The sequence below is a fragment of the Triplophysa dalaica genome, chromosome 14, assembly GCF_015846415.1.
Source record: "Triplophysa dalaica isolate WHDGS20190420 chromosome 14, ASM1584641v1, whole genome shotgun sequence".
NCBI lineage: Eukaryota > Metazoa > Chordata > Actinopteri > Cypriniformes > Nemacheilidae > Triplophysa > Triplophysa dalaica.
In genome coordinates, this window is record NC_079555.1 from 4,158,980 (window position 1) to 4,179,348 (window position 20,369).

The 20,369-nt window shown below is 37.3% G+C and overlaps 1 long non-coding RNA gene across 1 annotated transcript in view; it reads left to right on the plus strand.

Moving 5' to 3' along the window:
* Positions 1–11,708: 11,708 nt before the first annotated feature.
* Positions 11,709–20,369, plus strand: part of LOC130435888 (uncharacterized) — a 153,649-nt gene continuing 144,988 nt past the window's right edge. The window contains exon 1 of the long non-coding RNA XR_008908894.1: positions 11,709–12,072. This is a non-coding gene — a long non-coding RNA (uncharacterized LOC130435888). The remainder of the gene's footprint in view (positions 12,073–20,369) is intronic.

Genomic DNA, 20,369 nt, shown 5'->3' on the forward strand with positions numbered 1-20,369 from the left:
GTTTCTCTTGATGAAGGTTTAACTACATCTGGCAGGAATGGGAGTTTTATGGAGTCTCTAAAGAGTTCCAGGAAGATCGGAAGCCAGCAAACCTAAATTACCCCTTTGTTCATTTCTCCGCCCATCTGTCACACATCTCGAGTGATTTGGGAAGCGATGTCTCCAAATCGCAGCAGCCATGCGTCAGGTTTCAAGCACACCTGCAGCAGCTTACGATATAACGTTTCATATTAATCACATTTGTCATCTATTCCCAAGCACTTTTGTGACTCATCACCGGATGTGAAATATAAGGGATGTGTGAGAGACAGAGACACTGCAGCTGCTCGTGTTGTTTTGTGGTAACCGTTACTTCTGTGAGTTTAAGCAGGAGGTATTGAGTAAGTCTAATGGCGGCTAACAAACGCTTAAGTGTATTACTGCAGTAAGACTATACTCCTGTTCTGCTTGGAAATGCTCTTAGAGATATTGAGCGATTAATAAAGAGCTTTTATAAAAGCAGTCCGGTGGGAAGTGTGAATTGAAATCATATTATTAAGAATAAGTTTTCATATTCCTGAATCTTTCTTTAATGTCCATTTTGTGAGGAAATGCAAATCTCTGCTATACGGGTAAATGACTGCATATTTAATGAATATTATGTGAAACTTAGTCAGCAACAGAGACTGTGTAAAGACTACAATATTTTCTTTATAATTTTTCATTTTTTTGTGAATATTTGGTTATGTACTTGAATCATATGACTTCACTCAAAAGTCATATTGGGAGGCATTATTGAATGGGAATAAATATTATGTTTTTTTATTAATTGTAGCCTATTTAGTGTAAATGTATGCCGGATAAATATAGATTGGTTTTATCAGATATATTATACAAAATCATGTTTATAATGCAATTAACCTCAACGTAGTTAGTTATTGAACTTGAATGTTTAGAATTGCTTATAGCTTGGGAGGTTTCCCTAACTTGTCTAATAATAAACATTGTACACTGTAAAAGAAAAACGCGGTAAAAAATGATAATATTCCGGCAGCTGGCCAGGCAGAAAAAAACAATAAAAATATTTTTTTTGTAAATTAAAATTACATTGGCCGTGACAATAAAAGTGGATTGAATTGGAGATGTTTTTGGCATTATTTTACAACAAACTTGTAAATCTGGTAAATAAAACAGTCAAAAAAACTTTTACTGTATAATCACATATTTTCATAAATAAAAATAGTTTGTATGTATATATATTTTTTTAATGGGTTATTAACATTTATTTTATGTGTTTTGTGGTGGAAATAATAAAATCATTAAAAAAATGAAGGTTACCTGATTTCTCTTTAAAGTGAATTGGACAAAAGCAGAAAAATATTATTAAAGTCGTCCAACTTTTGATTTTTATTTCAAATAAAATGAATCATAGAAATGTTATTTCTAATTATCCGATAAGCATATTAATTGGACAATTCATACAAAATTCTAACATGTATGTGTCAGTCTCTTTGATTGACAGTCAGATGTTTACAGTACACAAGGCATTTTCTTTGATCTCCAGCTTTGTATTTCATTCCTCTGCACGGAAGCTCGGGCAGCACGTCTCTCAGCCAATGGTTGGGAAGCGTGTATTTGTGTAATCAAGTCTGTCGAGTATCTCAGCATCCTTCTCGGTGAATCGCAACAACATCACTGAAATCAGAGAGCAATCAAGGCCTGAGAAAGCAGACGAGCTAATCCTCCAGTGAATGACAGTCTTGAATCACCCTGTTCAGAATATCAAAGCATCAAATGAGCGGCTGTATGGCATCATTATGCATTCGGTGGCCTTTAAATCTACTTGATTCTTTTTCTCGAAAGCTGTTGGTTTGCATTAGATTATAGTTTACATTTGCAGACTTTCTTATGTTGCAGCATTCCTCATTTCTACATTTAAAGGGACAATTCACACAAAAATCCTTATCTTGTGATAACTTATCACAAGTCTTTGATACATTTCAGTTTATCCTTAAAGATTTTATAAGATTTCTTGAATGGTCCTACACCGATCCTATGGCTTTTAACTGTATCATATAATCTTATGATGAACGTGAAAATGCCTCCATGGTCGCATTACTTCCCTAGAAAAAAACACAAAAATATTGTTAGATAAAAAAGCCATGTTGTTTAAATAAATGAAGAACAAACCCAACCCCTGATGCATATTTGCCCCAATTATGGGTTAAAACAACCCAGAATTTTTGTATTTTTGTGCCACATATTTCCTTCTTTATTTTATTTTATTTCCGTTTGTTTTTACTCACGCTGCTAAATCAGTAACTCCACATCAAGAAAGAATCTCAAGTATACAGCAAAAGTGTTTCATCCCTCTCATAAGCGCTGGACCTTTCATGTCACCAAGATCTCAAATGCACATCGGTAATCCCAGTACCATCACTCTTACAATCACTCCTCTCTCTCTCAAATCACATTCTCACACACATTCTCACACAGCCAGAACAAACGTACCAGGTCCTGCACCTCGGCCGTGTGCCCAGACTTTAGATGCCGCTCTAGATTACTCGAGCTGCAGATCTTCCTCGCCCGGCTCAGGGTCCGGGGACTTGATGCATGACGATGCTACCTGTCACGCTACTTCTTTTTCATCACGTCCCTCATGGCCCCAGATCGATGCTGCACTAAGTCATTGTGGCGATCGCTGGGAGGATATTGATCATTTATTATTTAATCTAAGCCTCATGCAGAGGACAGAGAGAGAGAGAGTGCTTGTGGAATGAGACATTGCTGAAGTTCTGCAACATCTTCATGTGCAGTTAAGACACACAGCATCTTTTTCTCACTTGTAATGTTGCCCCACATGGGTTTGCCCAGATTAAATGTATTCTGCTTAGAGTGCAAACTACAGGCTGCTAAATGTGACATTGAATGTAATGAGATAATAAAGTGATGATTACTGATGAACAATGAACAGAAAGAAATAAGACACAACAACTACATCTGACTTCAGCTGCAATCCCACAAACACCGTTAACATCTTTACTTATTCATATTATTGAGAATATTTTCTGTTGATGTTTTCTTGAAAATAACTGGTTTGATGTCACCATAATGGTGATCAGCGTTTGTTTTAGTTGGGGAATTTGACTCTTGATTTTTTTTTATGTTAGTTTCTCTCTAAGAGAGTTTGTTATGGCGAGAAAATCAGGAGAAAATTGTATTAACTGCTTTTGACTGCTTAATAAGTGCACAATCATCATTTAGTGGGATAAATTATTGATCAATGAGTGATTTATAAATCCGTAATGCAAATAATTAAGAAAAACAGCACAGCTTCATTAGAGGAAATTGAACATGTTTAAAGTAGACCGAGCACATTGTCATACTTGCCCACACACAGACATCAAGAATCCGGATATGAACCTCGGTGAAATACTTCATGTTGCAATGCATTCTGGGAAATGAATGAGTTTTGTGTGATGCATGCAACATGTTTTAAAGCATTGTAATGCACTTTTTAATGCATTGTAATGTCTTATAAATAATTGTTATTACAGTTAATACATTATAACATTTAGCAATTAATTGTTACGCTACACATTTTAATTTGGTTATACTTCTTTACAACTACATTTAATGCATTAATTATGAAGAACTATAATGCATTATACACTTTAATAACTCTTTATAATGCATTATACATACATGCTTTTTACACCATTACCAAAATCTGTTTATTTTTAATAATATAAATAAGTAAAGATGTTAACAGGGCTTGTGGTCAGTTGTAGTTGTAGCTGTTGTGTTTTATTTACTTTATCAAACCCATTTGGGCTCCATGTGTCTTTGCTGGCTAGGACAGAACACAAAATAAGATATTTTGAAGAATGTTGGTAGACGAATAACATTGGCCTCCATTGACTTCCATCGTATGGAGTCACTTCTCAAAATATCTTCATTTGTGTTCCACAGAAGAAAGAGTCATATGCAGGTTTAGAATGACATGGGAGTGAATAGACAATGATAGAATTTTATTATGGGGTGAACTCTCCCTTTAAATAAGCCAAAATTGCATCAGTTTGTCAATCGATACATCAGGCACAGAGAAGTTCATTCAAGTTTATTCAGTGATTTAAGAGAACACGCTTGGATGCTGCTATTTTCCGCGACAATGAAATAAAATCATGACTACAGAGTTGTAAGGAGCTGACAGCTTAATTTTTAGATCTTTAGTAGGACTATAAATGCAATTCGACGCTATGCACGTAGAGAGAATTCATCCATTTTTAGGAGCCTCCATTAAGATATCTCTCAATCTGTACGTAGATTTTAATCTGTTGTGAAATACAGTATCGATTCTAGCGCAAGATCTTGTAAGGAAGAATGATGAGGCGAGACTAATGATCTCACATGATCATTGACTTCATCATTGTAACTTCTGTAAATGCGTTTGGGCTGTCTTCATCTCGCCGTGTGCGTGCATGCATGCGTGAGAGAGACTGTCAGGGCCTTGTTGTTGATCGGGTTCCAGTACTCCTGCGGGGACGAGCGTGTTTAGTACGTCACCTTGTCTCCTTTCTCCCTAAGGGTCCAGAGTGATGGCGCATATGGCCGTCCTGCTCTCACTGCTGTCAGACTGGAGCAGTGCTCCTCTATCATCACCTCTACCATCTTCTTTACCCTCTAATCCGCTGTCAAAACCTACCGTCCCCTTTCCGCACGGGTGCCTGGGGCTATCAAACATTCATACTGTACTTTAGGAGGCAATCTGGTGACCTTTTCTTGTCAGATTTACTTATGCTTGAGCAAAAAAACACAGGAAATTTTTGATCTTTTTCTGTTTGTTTTCAGCCCTTCTGTGGAAATGGGACAAATTTGAGGGGAATGTCATCAGGAAACGAAGGAATTCATATCTGTACGTCTGCAACACATCTTCCAAATCTTGCATTTTGTTTTAGGTTTGAAAAGAAAGAATTAGAAAATAATATTACAAACGCCCGCACCTGCGTTTTCATATCTTATGGGTACATAATGACATGGACATACCGTGTATACCAAGATCTAAATCTAAAACAAAACAAAATAAATACATAACAAAATAAAGTAAAGGAAAGGAAAAAAAAATAAAAATAAAATAAAAAATAATGATTATAATAATTATAAGTATGTAAAAAAAAAGTTTTGGATAGGCTTTTTAAAATTAAACTTATAAACTTTATTTCAAAAGCTCCCTTAAATGCTTAAGTTACATCAAATTGACAACTTGACATTCAACTGAACCTTTACTCGAATTTGGATTTTGAAGATTTGGATTTAACTTCTACAAAGTTTTTCAAATATAGCTTGTTAAGTTTTGTTTTTTATAGATTTTTTTATAATGACATTTTTTATAAACAAAAATGTGTATAAGCAAAAAAATAAAATATTTTGACTTTATATGTATATATATATATATATATATATATTTTTGTCCAATTTCAAAAGCATTTAATTTATGGCTGACAAACGATTAATTATAAAAAAACATGATCTACTCCGGTCCACACTGTAACTCATGTAGTTTCTCTTTTTGAAAGTCTGTTTTCCGTTTTCTCATACTTGTATTTTGTTCTGTCTGTGTAATCTTGAATAACAGTTGAAATGTTCCGCATCTTTATTTTATTCAAGCTGAACTCTCATTCTCTCTCTCGCTCTTGTTTCTTTTTTTGACTAGGGGGACTGTCTCCTACTCTGTAAATATTTATCTATGGGATCTGGAGCTTTTGGCACCCCTCTTTCCCTCCTGCAGTGGAGCCCCTGTGTAAGCTGTGCATATGCATGTTTCCTCCTCCGGCACTGCTGTATCTCTCTCCATCTTCCACGTGCCACTCAGAGGGATTTACCCACCCAGTTCTTTCTTGTTTCCCTTCGTTTTTTCATCCTCTCCCCACAGATAATGGGCCAACTCCAGGCCCTGTTGACTTCAAAGTACATCATTGGGTCCTTTAGGGGGGTGGACCACCCTGCGCTGCTTTCCTACCTCAATATTTTCATCTTGAGGTGTCCCAGTGGGGAAGGCGTCCTCTCTGCTTGGCTCGTTGCTGAACTATTCCTGGCAAAACCTCACCAACCACAGGGACTTGTCATTTACTAGAGGGGGCCAGGCATCCCGGGGTGCTCACAACATTGTGTGTCATTCGTTTGGTGGTGTAGTACGCAGCTTTGTTACCTCAACGTCTCTGTGCAGTTACCTCGCTTTGTTTGGAGTGTTGTCGCTATTTATAGTGGGGTTGTCTGTTGGGGCTGCTGAGGGTTGTTGATTGACTAGTGCAGTAATTTGAGGAGTATTTGTAGGGCAGGAGAGATGCTCTTTTCCTGAGAGAGAGAGAGAGAGAGAGAGAGAGAGAGAGAGAGAGAGAGAGAGAGAGAGATAAATGAGAGAGTGGAAAAGAGAGTAATGCAGAAAGCAATGCAGAATGAGATAAAACGCATTCAATTAAATGTGGCCAGATATATTAACATTGCATTGGTCTATTTGCATATAGAATCTTTGGTTGAATGTTGTTCTTTATAGTTAAAACATATCTTCATTCCTGCTTATTTATCATTTCATGCAGCCTACTGTATAATTACCTCTTCGTCACTTACATAGCATCTGTAAATTCACACAAAACATTAATCCTACAATTCACTTATATTTTATATACTTTTATATTTTGAAATATTCACCTCAAATATCATTCTAAGACCTAAAGGGATATTTAATTTCTCACACAATAAAATGATGTCATCATTCACTCTCATGTTATTAAAACTTTCCTCTATAGAACATAAAATAAGATATTCTGAGAAATGTCTCGGTGGTTTCGTGTTCATACAATGATAGTCAATGGGCGTCAATGTTGTTTGGTTGTTGATATTTTAAAAAATGTCTTCTTCTGTGTTCTGCACAAGAAAGAAAGTTATTAATGATTTTTATTTTAATCTTTAGTCCAACAACCTCTGCAATGCCAAAATCCATTAACCTTTTCCTTCTATAAAGTGTTTATTATCATCCACGTACCTTATATAAACACAACATTGTGTCCAGATGGACGGGTGCCCGCTGATTTCTGGATGCTGTTTAAAGCCAGCCAAAAAGATTGCAAACTGTGGATATTTAGCCAGATCTTGTCCAGTATTCCTCAGACGGTCCGAGGGCGGGCTGTATATGGTCAGTGTTTTGGCCGGAAGAGATTAAGAATATCCTTTGTTGCACAAATATAAATTTGACAGCCTGCAGTGTTTGCTGTTTTTCATGTTTACATGTGCATGCCCCTTTTATCAGTTATTATGTTAGATTAGGAATTAGCTATACCATCCTCCAAGGCAAACTTTACACAGGTGCAGTCCTTCATTAGTAAATCCATTTATGATTCCACTGCGCAAAGAAGAGAGAGTAGCCCAAGGGAGAATGTTATCGAGCCTATGTATGCATTTCTCTAGCTCACAGCTGGCTTGCCAAGTATTTCTCAAATTGTGTCTTTCTTTACACCTTTAGCTCATTCAAACCTCAATCAAATATCCCAAACCCTGTCGGAGTAGGTTTTTTTGTGGTGCACATGATTGCAAATGTCTAAAAGAACACTAATGGTTTTGCATAGTAACCACAGCTCAGTGCCTAACTCTCTTCAGTAGGGCGGTTTCACATTTGGACTTTTAGTGCGCACTCGGGTTCGATTAACGTCAGAGTTCGATTCGTTTGGGTGATGTGCACGCTGTCTTCCGAGCACGGATGCGCACCCTTGTACTGTACCCGAGTCCAGGGGCGTAGTTTATGGGGGGGATGGGTGGGAGGTAACCGGCCCAATATTCAAATCCATCAGTTACAACCCCTCCAATATTTCAACATGAAAATCACAGTAGATCAAATGAAAAATATGTAGAATTACTTTATATTGTGACAATGATTTTGTTCCTAATCAAATATGAGTGTGTCATAATAAATTAGACAACAAATACTCCCCCTCCATTGAACCGATTGGTAACGCCCAACCAATGAGTCGCACTTTCACCAAAACAACGCGAGTGAGAATATTGTGTAATAATAGCTAAGTACACACCATATATGTTAGCTAGCTAATCCATTGAAATGTATTTAGCTATAACTATCAGTATAACAAGTTACCAAAGCAGCCATCTGTTTTGCTAGTTCATTTTTCGATAGTGTCTGTAATTATCAATGACAAAAGCATTCACATTGATGTTTGTTTTCTTCCTAAAATTTACATTTACATTTAGACATTTAGCAGACGCTTTTATCCAAAGCGACTTACAAAGAGTTTAGGAGCAATAAGCGATAGTTCATACAGGAGCCATAATACATTAGGTGCCAATACAAAGTTACTGGTTTCAACAAAAGCTAGACCACTACCTGTTGAGAGAAGGGTTAGTGTATTTTTTTTTTTAATAATCTGACTTTTGAACGAATTGGATGAATGAATAATTTAAGTAGCTCACTCATTAAAACAGTGAATCGCGGCCGCCTACTGGCGCTTTCAATACTGAATTTCTTTCTTTTTATAATCTCTTCTATGTTAGAATTTATGTCAGTTTAACATACTGTAACACGATTCAGACATGGAAGGAAGGAGGCGGGAACCGGCAAACATTTAACAAAGTTTTAATATAAATAACAGCTGGCGGCCCCTCACGGACGACCGCCGGCGAAAAAAACAAAAATACAAAATACAAGAACACCACTACAAACGTAAAACACGTTCGGGCCCGGTCCGGTCACTCGTTCTCTTATATGCTCCCAATCTCCATGTGATTCGAGCCCGGTGTGCGCACAGCTGGCGCTCATTCACAATTACTCAACGGTCTCGAACAACGGTCTCATCCTGCCTACTCCACTACACATACATTCTAAATCATTACATCTTAAAGACATCTTCTAACAGGAAACGTCCTATAGACGTATTACAGATGAGCAAACACTCTAAAAAATATGTCTTCCAGATGTAAACACACACATCAAATAGACGTCTCCGTGATGTTCGTGTGCTATCTGGGACGTTCCAAACCAAATCTACGCCCTTGCCGGAGTCCACTGAAAAAGAGAGGTCTGGTGTGCGGTTCATGTGAACTGCAGAACGCTTCACTGTTTATATGAACGCAATCGTACCAAATCGTGGAAGTGAACTGCTATTATTGACGTATTCTTTGGTAATAATGTGTGCTTGTGTGTGTGTTTCACTCACGTTTCTTACAAGCGTTACTGGGGCGCTCCAAGCAGAGAGCTTGGAGAGCCCAGGCTCCAGCGTTCTAAAGAGCATTTTCAGTACATTCACAGGCGAAATGTACTGAAGCTTTGAAAACAAAACTAACGGTTCAAAAACATATACAGTAAAAGTGATGTGTGCAAGTTATGCATTTTGCCGCCTTGCCCTGCGTCGTCGTTACAAGCGACAGGGTTAACAGCTGCAGGCTGATGACGCAAACAACCAGCGGTTTGGACCCAAAAAATTATCATATGAACGCAGTCCAGCAAGGGGAGGGGTAGAGCAATCGAACTAGAGTCCGGACCAGGCAATCAAACTAAATGTCAAACCAACCAACATCACTTGTTTTCACACAAAATATATATATAAATTTAATCAAAAACAGAGGACTGAGATGCCATATCATGTTATCCTTGGAGGGGTTTTTGGTTCCCAAAATTCTTAAAAATAACTTTTATTGTGTTTTGCACAAGAAAGAAAATCATTCAGGTTTGAAATGACAAGAGGTTGAGTAATGATGGCAGAATTTTCATTTTTGGGTGAACTATCCCTTTAAGAGGCAATTGTTTGCAGAGAAGTTCATTTTCAAATTTAAACAACACAAAACTGCAATGGTCCTTTAATTTTCCAGTGGCTTTAAATATTCTTTACAAAATCTATCATGACTGTCCTTCATAAGTACGAATAAGTTCTCCAGACCTGAGATCAAACCATATCTCTCTTTCAACTCCTTTCCTCTCTCTTTGTGTTCTCCTCTGGGCCTCCATAAACACAGGCACAGGATGTCGTATGCTAATTTGAGATTTAATGATTAATTAGTTGCTGGCCTCCTTTCTGCAAGGACAGCCACTGCTAAAACGCTTACTTTGTTTTTGGAGCGCGAGTAGTGTCTGCTTGAAATCATACATGCAAAATGAGTTTTTCGCACACAAGAGAAAACACTAACACAAATGTGGAAGTCCCTTGAGAAGGCATCTGTGTGTGTGTTATGTAACCAATTCAAATGGCCCTGGCATCTCTACGAGAGTCTGAACATGAAGTGGAGATGTCCTCTTCAAGCCAATAAGTCAAGCACCCTTTTGAGAGCATTTGGAGACACTACCGCCCGCCTCCCCTCCTCTTACATCGGCACAGCTAACTAGCACACATCAAAACTGAAAGCCCGGTCATGCACGGTGAACCCACTAGCAAGATGTCCCATCTGCTGACATCTGATAAGAATGAGGATTAAAGTGGTCAGTGGGTCAGCTCTTTGCAGTGAACTGTTTTCACTTACAGTCTAATACTATGTTTTTTTTAATGTGATTCACAATATTTTATTTACAGGCTTGAAATACGTCACATTCAGAAATGCATCAGACCTTGATCATTTTCAGGAATAGCTTTGCATTGGTGCTCTCGATATATTTGGAGTAACACACTAGCAGTTCATTATCATCAAGACATCTTCTCCAAATGAATTGTGGAGGATAAATGATGCAGTCTTTTACTAATGTAAATTATCAGTAGAATTACTATTGATCGTGAACACATATGCAAATAGATTTAAGTAATATCACTAGCCATGCCTAAAGTCATGGGTTTTATTCCAGGGAACACACATTTAATGTAAATTTGATAAACAAATGTATACTTGAATGTATAAAGTGTGTTGACACTGGATAAAAGCATCAGTCAAAAAAACTGTATATGTAGAAAGCAACATTAAATAAAAACCCCAGAAATATAGCATATATGAATAAAAGTTGCTTCATTGCTTAGTTTTCAGTTTGCACTTAATATGTTTTATAAAATAATATTTTATAGTAAACTCAAAGTGTACACAGAAGCATACCACACTGGATGAACTACATGTCTCATTCCCACAATGCCTTGTGTTTAACTTGACCTAGGCTGCGTCCAAATACCCCCACTTGCAGTCTTGGCCACTTGGGAGCGTGTGCACAGGAAGGAAGAGCGCAAGTGTGTCCAACGTCTTAAAAATGCCTCAGGGTATTGTGCTTAACGTACACTATACCCACACTATCTTGAATACCGCTTCGGAGCTGTATTAAGGCTAAGTGTATCCCATCATGCATCTTGTTCTGGATTTATATCATGGGACTTTTTTCTTGAGTCTTGAGAGATGTTGCGGAAACCTGTCTAGTGTATGGTATACTACTTCTTTTTAAGGTTACATCTTTAATTTAAACAATGTTTGCTTTCTTTTGTTTTTGGTACTGCTGCTTTGATACAATACAAACAATAAGCTATAAAAATAAAGGCGTAGTAAAAGCGTAGTGTAACATATTTTATTGGTGAAAACTCCAGAGTCATGTATTTTGCACAACTTATTTTTATCTCATAACCACTTTAATTAACGATATATGTTTGCACTTCCTAAGTGTCCCATCAGGTTAGAAGTACTACATGCTCACTTTGGATCTTTACGCCCAGGGCCAAAAACAGGAAATACGTCATGAAAGTAGTTAAGTGGTCAAGTGCAAAGACCACAAGTGGGGGTGTCATGATTTTCAACATTCCTTCAACTCATTTTATCAGATAACTGAAAGCATGTAGGTGTTATTATTAAACTAAAGTACGCTACACTGTATAAATGTGCAGTGATCCTGAGAAGTAACATATTTACAAACACTTAAGAGCAAAAACACAAACCAGCAGCATCACTTCAACAGTCAACCACTAAGAATGATTACAAATGACACGTGACCTAAGACGTTCACCTGAAAGGACTTAACGTAAATTACGTTTTTCTCGTTTGTTCACGAGGGTAATTTATCGAAGGTAAATGGATTACGTTACAGTTTTGTTCAGCAGGATCGTTTGTTATGACTACTTTTAGTTTTTCTTGGTAAGTGAATCTTCGTAACGAGTGTTTTATAACTTTAATTGTTTGCTAGGTTTTCAGGAATAGGCCAAGTTTTACTTGATACGTTCATTAAAGGCCTGTGCCTTGTACAATATGTCTTATGTAGATTCGTTTATTTCGGTGAAATTGTGTTTTGTGGTGAGAGAAGGGACTAATACGAGTAAAGTTATATCAGCTTACAACACAACAAAACAAAACTTTGCAATAAAAATATCATGCAATCGGTTTGTGTCCTGTCAATATCAGGCAAGTTCCGTTAAATGCAACCGTATAGTGAGTATGTGCTTTTTCCAAAATTCCAAACAATTAATGTGCAAAACATTTTACACAAATTATCCTCGTTTACTGTATTGTGTTTTAGTATTGTTTTGACTGTCCGTTGTTTGTTTGACTTACTGCTGCGCAATCTGATCGCCTTCGTGACATCAAAATATCGCGAGAGTAATTCAAAAGCAGAACGCGCGGTCCGCTCTCGCGGTACTACGCCGAGCAGTTCTGCGTAGCGCTGCGTGAAGTCAAAAATACGTTTTCAGTTTGATCCGCGTTTTTTTTTTACGATTTCTGGAAAAGACAGATGATACACAAGTTGTAAATGGGGTCATAGTATTTGTTAATATATATGTAGTCTTTGGTTTAGTGAATAGCGGAGATATGAGCATGCAGGTGCGTATCTGTCTTCTTTTTATCTGTTTATAATGCAGTGGTTGCAAAACAGCATGAATGCACAAAAAAGCAGCAGATGGAAACAATATTACATGACAGTATGGGGCGGAAAAATTTTCTAAGAAACAAAACGTCACTCTCTTTGCACACGCGTGTTTTTCAGCACAAAAATATGGGACATGCTGTTTATCATATATTTTAAATAATTTTCAATTAAAACATTTATTTGTTGGATGAATAATCCTGTTTATCATAATTATAAATATAATTCAATTGACTGGAAGTTATCATGAAAATATTGGGTAAATATTCATGTTTATGTTTTATATCATACACTTAATATAATCTAATTAATATTTATTAATAATTTAAATTACATTTTCTTTATGCCTGTCAGAATACTGTGAATATTTAATGCAAAACTCAGTTCAAATCATCTTAATTTGTGAAATACAGTTGTGTAATACTGTACAGTGTGGAAAGCGTTCAAAATCACATTTTTGCATTTGGCAGACGCTTTTATCCAAAGCGACTTACATTGCATTATCCTATAATTTATACATGGGTATTTGCAATCCCCTGGGATCGAACCCACCACCTTGTTTTATTAACGCAGTGCTCTTACCACTGAGCTAGATTTTGAGACGGTATGTGTTTGTTGTACCGGCATATCATATCCATAGTAGAGGTACTTGAGGTAAGTAACATTTATAATATTTATAGTGTGTTGCAACAACGATTAGAGGAAAGTTTTACTTTTGAGTTACTGCTTAATTCATATATGCATCCATCCCTTCAACTACCCACTGTTCCTCTGTGTGCATGAATCTGCTTCAAGAGTCTTTGTGTCCTTGAGGAAATATTCTTTTACCTCTACACTCCTATTTTTCAATTACACAACCAGGCATAGAAGCCATTGTTGTAATATTTTCATTCATCGACATTCACTGCTGAGATGGCAAGCTTCGGTTAGACGGCATGTAAGGCAATTTACTATTTAGGAAAAAAACAATTGATTATTAATGCTTTCACTGCACGGTTTCAAAGATCTAAGCCATTGTCATAGAGGTATTTTAAGACATTTGAGAATACGTTTTTGGTTTATTCACGTTTCTTTCATAGATCGAAAAAACAGAATGAGAGGAACAAAATGATAGATGTGCTACTACACTTTATACAATGGAAGTGAATAATGGGTGACAACCACCAAAAAAAAAAAAAACATTTGTACAAACATTGAGTAAATAAATACTAAATAAAAATTGATTAAAATTAGATATTTTTGCACTTTTTCTTGACACCTAGTAAGGAATGCTATCATCTTTGTATCCTCACCATTTACTTTAATACTGTTTAAAGAATATACACACCACTTTAATTTGTGCTAAGTTTGATATTTACAGAATCTCTTATATTGAAATGCTTACGTGAACAGTATGACATCAGTGGATGAGATCATGTGTCCTCATGTGATGTGTTGAGGGTTGATGGGTAATTATGGCTCTGCTAAGTGAGGGGCCTCCACTCCTAAAATCCGGACACTCTATCACTCTTCCATAATCCAGATGCTATAAATTGCGGTTTTGGTAATGTGCTTCAACCCCACATAGTGAAATATCGTAATAATCCATTTATCAGGAAAGAGCACATTCCGATAATCCCGCCTACCAAAATGGTACTCTGTTCTGTTTCCCAGCTCTTTTCTGTGATGCCTCGTGATGGAGCTGCGTGTGTGAGATGCAAGACGTTGAGGTGCCTGTTTGACTGCGATCTGCTCCAAGGGCTGATACGGTTTCATGGCATAGAGTTCAGATGATTACTTTCACAAAGGCAGTCTGAAATATTTGTTTTCTTCTGACTCTCGGGACATGTGTGTTGCTATAAGCGATGTGCTTTAGTTTCCTGCTCTGAATCAGTTTTGTGTTTGTATGCGCATCGTGGTGAACGAAGGAGGTTTATTTTATTTGCTATACTCTTGGGTGTGCAGTTCATGTTAGCGATTACTCGTGCAGCAGCACTCTTTCTCTGCAGGCCATTCATGATACTGTACAACAAGAGTAATCTTTGCACACTGAATTAAGGTCTTTAATGGTCTCAGTTTAGGTGGTTTTGTTGCTGGATTACTGGCTTGGTGTGCTGTGCAATCAATTGCTCGTTAGGGAATGTGAACAGAAATTGTTTAATGCACTTATAATGGCAGGTTGGTGGTTTTGGCTTCGGTTGGTGAGGTCAGCAGCAGTTCCATATCACAAGAATGGACCTTTTGTCTTTACAAAATGGAAGAACAAGACATCTTGATCAATATGGCGAGTAGATTTGACTTCAGAAAGGAACTAAAGTGGGTCTGCTTGACATAAAGAGAGAGACATTATTAGTCTAAGCCTTTTCAAGGTCTTTATACTACACTGTAAAATGACTGTAATTTAACATCCTTTTACTTTACAGAATGTTCATATATGATGCATATTTCAAAAATATACTGCAGATTTACAAGTTTGGTGTAAAAATCATGTCATTATATTTTAGAAAAATGTTGTCTGACGCCCCAGCTGCTGGAATATTATCTATTATTTAAGGGCAATTTTTACAGTGTAAAGACAGTCCACACGTTTTGCATAATGTGTAATTGCATTTATGTTTAACAAACAAAAAATTTGAAACTCATTTTATTTTTTATTGCCTAATTTGATGCTAATCTATGATCATATTTCTATTTAACTTTATTTAGCTTTAACAAACCTGGAAAACCTGAACAAGATGGCAGAACAAATAAATGTGGGAATAGTTGCCTACGATTTTTTTGAGGATAAGAAATTCTTGGTTTAAATTAGCGGAACTTTGAAGGTATCGATTACATTCAAATGAGAACTGACTTATATTGGCAAGTTCTCGCTATGAACATAGCCTTAGATTCTGGGATGACTTACGGATGAAACGAATAAACAAATTACATTTGAATGAAAGTTCTTTTGGTCACTTCAAATTTCCATTCATCTTAAGTTACACATTAAGTTAACAGAACTTAAAAACAATGTGTAAACGAAGATTTAATGTTAAACTCAATATTTAATTGCGTATAAATCAAACACTTTAACTGGTCTCGGTACTTTTATAAAATTAAGTTTGTTACTTAATTTATTAAAATGCTTTAAACCTTCAGGTTTACAGTGAAATTTGAAGCCTGATTTCATGACAATTCATACCTATTTACAAGCAGGGTTTTCCTGCAAAGAGAAATTGGAGGCAGCCGCCTCTGTCAAATGTTGTGCCGCCTCAGGCTCTTGCCAAAATTATGTTGAGTGTCTTCACAAGAAATGCTGCCTGCATTCAATGGGGTGATTTGCCGGAAATACGTGTTTTTCTTTGTCTTTTGTGTGTTATAACTTGCTCATGCATGTATTAGACGCGTATAATTGCAAAAATGTAAGTGTCGGAACGAAAGATGTATTTCATCTAGAAGCGAATGCTCACCCAGACCTGCCTGAAACGCCTCTTGTAACCACACCCCGGCGAATCTATGTCCGTTCGTAACAAGATTTGACTAAGACCACACAAATGTATACGTAAGTAAGGTGGGCGTACCTGTCAGTACAATTGACCATATTTGGAACATCAGGTTACAAAGCAGAGACGTTACATTTCCGTGCAGTATTTGACCAATCACTACGCACTAGTGAACTTTTAATATTTCAAAGTCACCTTGGTTTAGCCACTTAAAGGTACGGGAGGCCTATTTGTGTGTGCAAAATCAGTATGGTACCACCGCAGCCTCATTTTGAGCCGCGAAAAACCTTGTCAAGATGTTTTTTTGTTTGAAATCGAACAATGTCAAGAGTACAAAAACATATGGTTAGTAGACAAAAGCAATACTGAGAGGTGTGACTTGCTTAAAAAGAATTTGGCTTGTATTTCTGAGTCGTGTTACATGGAGTGTTTTGATTTACCGGTCATGACCTTGTAAAACAACACATAGTCATAAAATGCAATAAAACAGACTTCCTGTACTATTTTCTTTAATTCCTATTATCAGTTCAATTTCAGCAGGTCAATAATTGTGGTTAAGAATCGGTTGTGTGTGTCTGTCTGTCTGTCTGTCTCTTTATATTTCTGCAGCTGCAGTTAGAGGATACAGAATCTAATTGGGAGTGGTTATATATTGAGGCTTCAATTGATGTTTACTGGAAACGGCCTCGAGCCAGTCTAAGGCAAAGAGAGAGTCATGAAGGGGGCGTCGCGCTGCACAACAATCGGCAGGCACGCATGCAAAGTTCAGACTGAAATGAAAGCTGTTGAGCGCGATAGAGAATTAATGGATATAAAAGTTTTTTTGTTAACTGTGAGGGAGTCCTCGGGTAGCGTGCAGTCGTGATGGGCAGGATAGAAAAACAGTTTGTTTGTGCTTTGATGTTTAGTAAGAATGTAAGTTGTGTATAGATTCACAGTGGGTTAGAATGCTGTGAGCAGACTCTTATGATGTTTGATCTCTGTGTGGTTTGTTAGTTATGCATGTAAGAGATTGAACGTACAGAGAATGTTGCATGTTATGCACTGTGACACATCTCTGTCCCGCTGACCCAATGGGTCCTTCGAGCTCAAACCGAGTCCCTAGGGAAAGCCATGTATATTTATATGTACCATATCCTTCCCAGCAGGCAGTTGGTCCGGTGGACATGGTCTCTTCAAGGTCACATGACTTGATGTCACCTTCCACTTTGTCTCTCACACGTCTTGCTTCTGAGATGAAATCTTTCTTGTTTGTCTTCCAAAGGTCGGTAGGTTTGTCTCAATGGTTCTGGTGATATTGGGTCACCTAGGCAACAGAGAGACTCATCTCCAAAATCTCATTCCACAACGGAGACCTCTATTTCCCGTCACTGGGATGGTGACACTCCATTTCAGTGTAAGAGAATTGAACAGCCCTCATCCGTTATATTGATCTATTAGATGTCAGACAACCATTGAACAACAAAGGCCACTCTATAATTTTTTTGTCCCACTGACCAGGCCGTGAGCAACCTGAAGCGCTTCTTTGATCGACTATCTTACAAGCCACAGTCAGACTTTTATGCTAATGCAGTCAGACCCCCGTGAAAACCGCAGGCTGTTCTACTTAAAATGTCCTCCATGTGCCTAGAAGGTGAAACCGGGGATGTCAAAGCTGCGAGAGAAGAAAATATCTATTATTTAAAAATTTGACGATGTGAAATATTTTAATCAAACGAAACCAAGTGGTTTACCAGCAACATTGATGCCTTCTTGGGCTTTCATATTAGCTTGTTTTGCTTCTAAGCAAATGGCTTCATGTTAACCTCATTGTGATTTTTAGCTGCTTTTTTCTTCAGTAGATAAAAGGGAGAGAAGCATGAGCGTTGTTTTGGTTTGATTAATATTCATCGATGGAATATCTCAAAGAAATTAACATCTTTCTGTGCACATTTGCACCGTAGTTCAGTGAAAATATGCAAATGTTCTCCAATGAAGACATATTAAAATGTATTGCCATTATCTCTTGAACATGTACAAACTTATACATTTTTATACATTTTATTATCTTTAAGGAAAATATGTAGATGAAGTGTCTTGAAGGTAATGCAACGTTCTGTTTGAGGCTTTTGACAATGCAAGTGTATTTATTTTTGCTAAATGAATGAAATTAGATTAATTTATTTTGAAAACACAGTTTACTATAGTATGTGTCTGGATACTCAAGTTTGACTTGAGGCTTGATGTTCAAACTGTCTACCTCGCTTATGGAGACATTATAACTGCGCAGCTTGAACGTGACGTCACAGACCCCCTAATCGAAAATGGTTGATAAGTGCAATTGTCTGTAACTAGTGTTGTAAAAAATGTTGCTGTATAGGCTTCCTAGTGGTCAGTGCAAAACACGTGAATCTGTTTAATATAAAGCTGATGGAACCAGCTAATGTAGAAAAGTCGTTTGGAAGCCATGCTTATAAACTTTGCAAGACGTGGGTTGATGACGTCATCGTTTTCAGAAAATATACGTATTGGCTATACACGCGGAAACGCAAGGGTATCGTTTTCAGATTTATCCACTATGGGTCTTAAAAATAACTGTCTGGTCGAACTGATATGATACGAATTTACGCATACTGTACAGCTAAACGCATCTCCATGCAGACGGGCTCTCAGACAGTTTCTAACTGAAGGGTGAATCCATTCAGGACTATGCATTATATAGGAGGCACAGTGAATAATCAAAGCTTTGTCTCCGTGTCACTTTGGCATCTGATTTATAGAATAGTCAAATTTATGGATTTGATTTAGCAGTCCTAAACCTAACAACGCTCTATCCAGGCAGACGGCTGGTAAATAAAAAAGTTGATTTGACTTTACAGCGTTTCACAAAATTCCTCTTCGAAGGCTGAGGCCCGTCTCATAAATGAAGGAATGGCCATCAAACTGCTGGACCCAAGTACCCTAAATTATAAGTGCACTCTGTGTGTGTGAGCGTGGGTGTGTGCAAGTTTGAGTGTGTGTGTGTAATCATAAGATGATTTGTAGGGCTCTTCTGTTTCTGATTGGTCCGTCCAAGTAATTTCTGAGCTACTTTAACACTGCCACTTCTCACTAATGGTACTCTAACACAACAAAATATCAAACATGTTTTGTTTTTGTCCTCGCTATTAAAACATTTTTAGCACCGGACTCCCACACACAGATGTTTCTAACAGTTGGAGATGCCCGGAGGGAGTTGAAAATAGAATGATCATAAAACAACAGAATAATGGACACGTGTTGGTTTCTTTGAATAATTAGCGACTATTAAGAAAGAGACCTGCGCTAATGCTACGGTTCAGATATCTGAACGGCTGTCTCCTGTCATTTGCACTGGAGTAATTCTCAAATTGTGTGGGTCCTCGAGGAGAAGTGTGCTCTTGCTTTTCAAAGTTGCACTTCACTTTAAATATTTTTTTTTTCAGTATGATTTTAGTTTCACGTTTGTTTTTATTATACATGACGAAGATGTAAAATATGAATACAGTAGTATCTGGGAGGAACACGGGCATGTCGGTGGTAATTAGCACACTTTGAGTAATGGGCTGATTCAGCCTGGAGGTGTTGTGCCAAATCAGCACTCAAAGTTTCAGCTTCTTCAGTAACGTCTGTTTCAGAATGCTTGCCAACCAATACACACACACACACACAGGCATAAGCCCTTTTTGCTCTTTACTAGAGCGGAGAGGTGTTGAAGGGTCTGTTGAAGAGCAAAGTGTATGTGTGTTACGGGGTCTGTTTACAAAGAGGATGCTCCGAGTACTGCAGAATATATATTTGTTTCAGAATGTGTAATGAACTGTCACTAAAATCCACATGCTTTTGATCACAAACAACTTGAATTTGCTTTTGAATTTACTAGATTTATAAACCGTAAATCTGCTGAATAATCCTGATTAAATGTATTAAGATTTGCAGAGGAAAGCTCTTGAAAGGGACTTGAATGGATAGATCACTCAAAAACAAAACAAATATATTCATTCAAATTTATGTTGTTTTTTCTGTGGAACACAAAAGAAGATAATTTGAGGAATGTCTCAGTGGCTTCGTAAAATGGAAATCAATGCAGGCCACTGTTTGGTTATCAGTCTTAT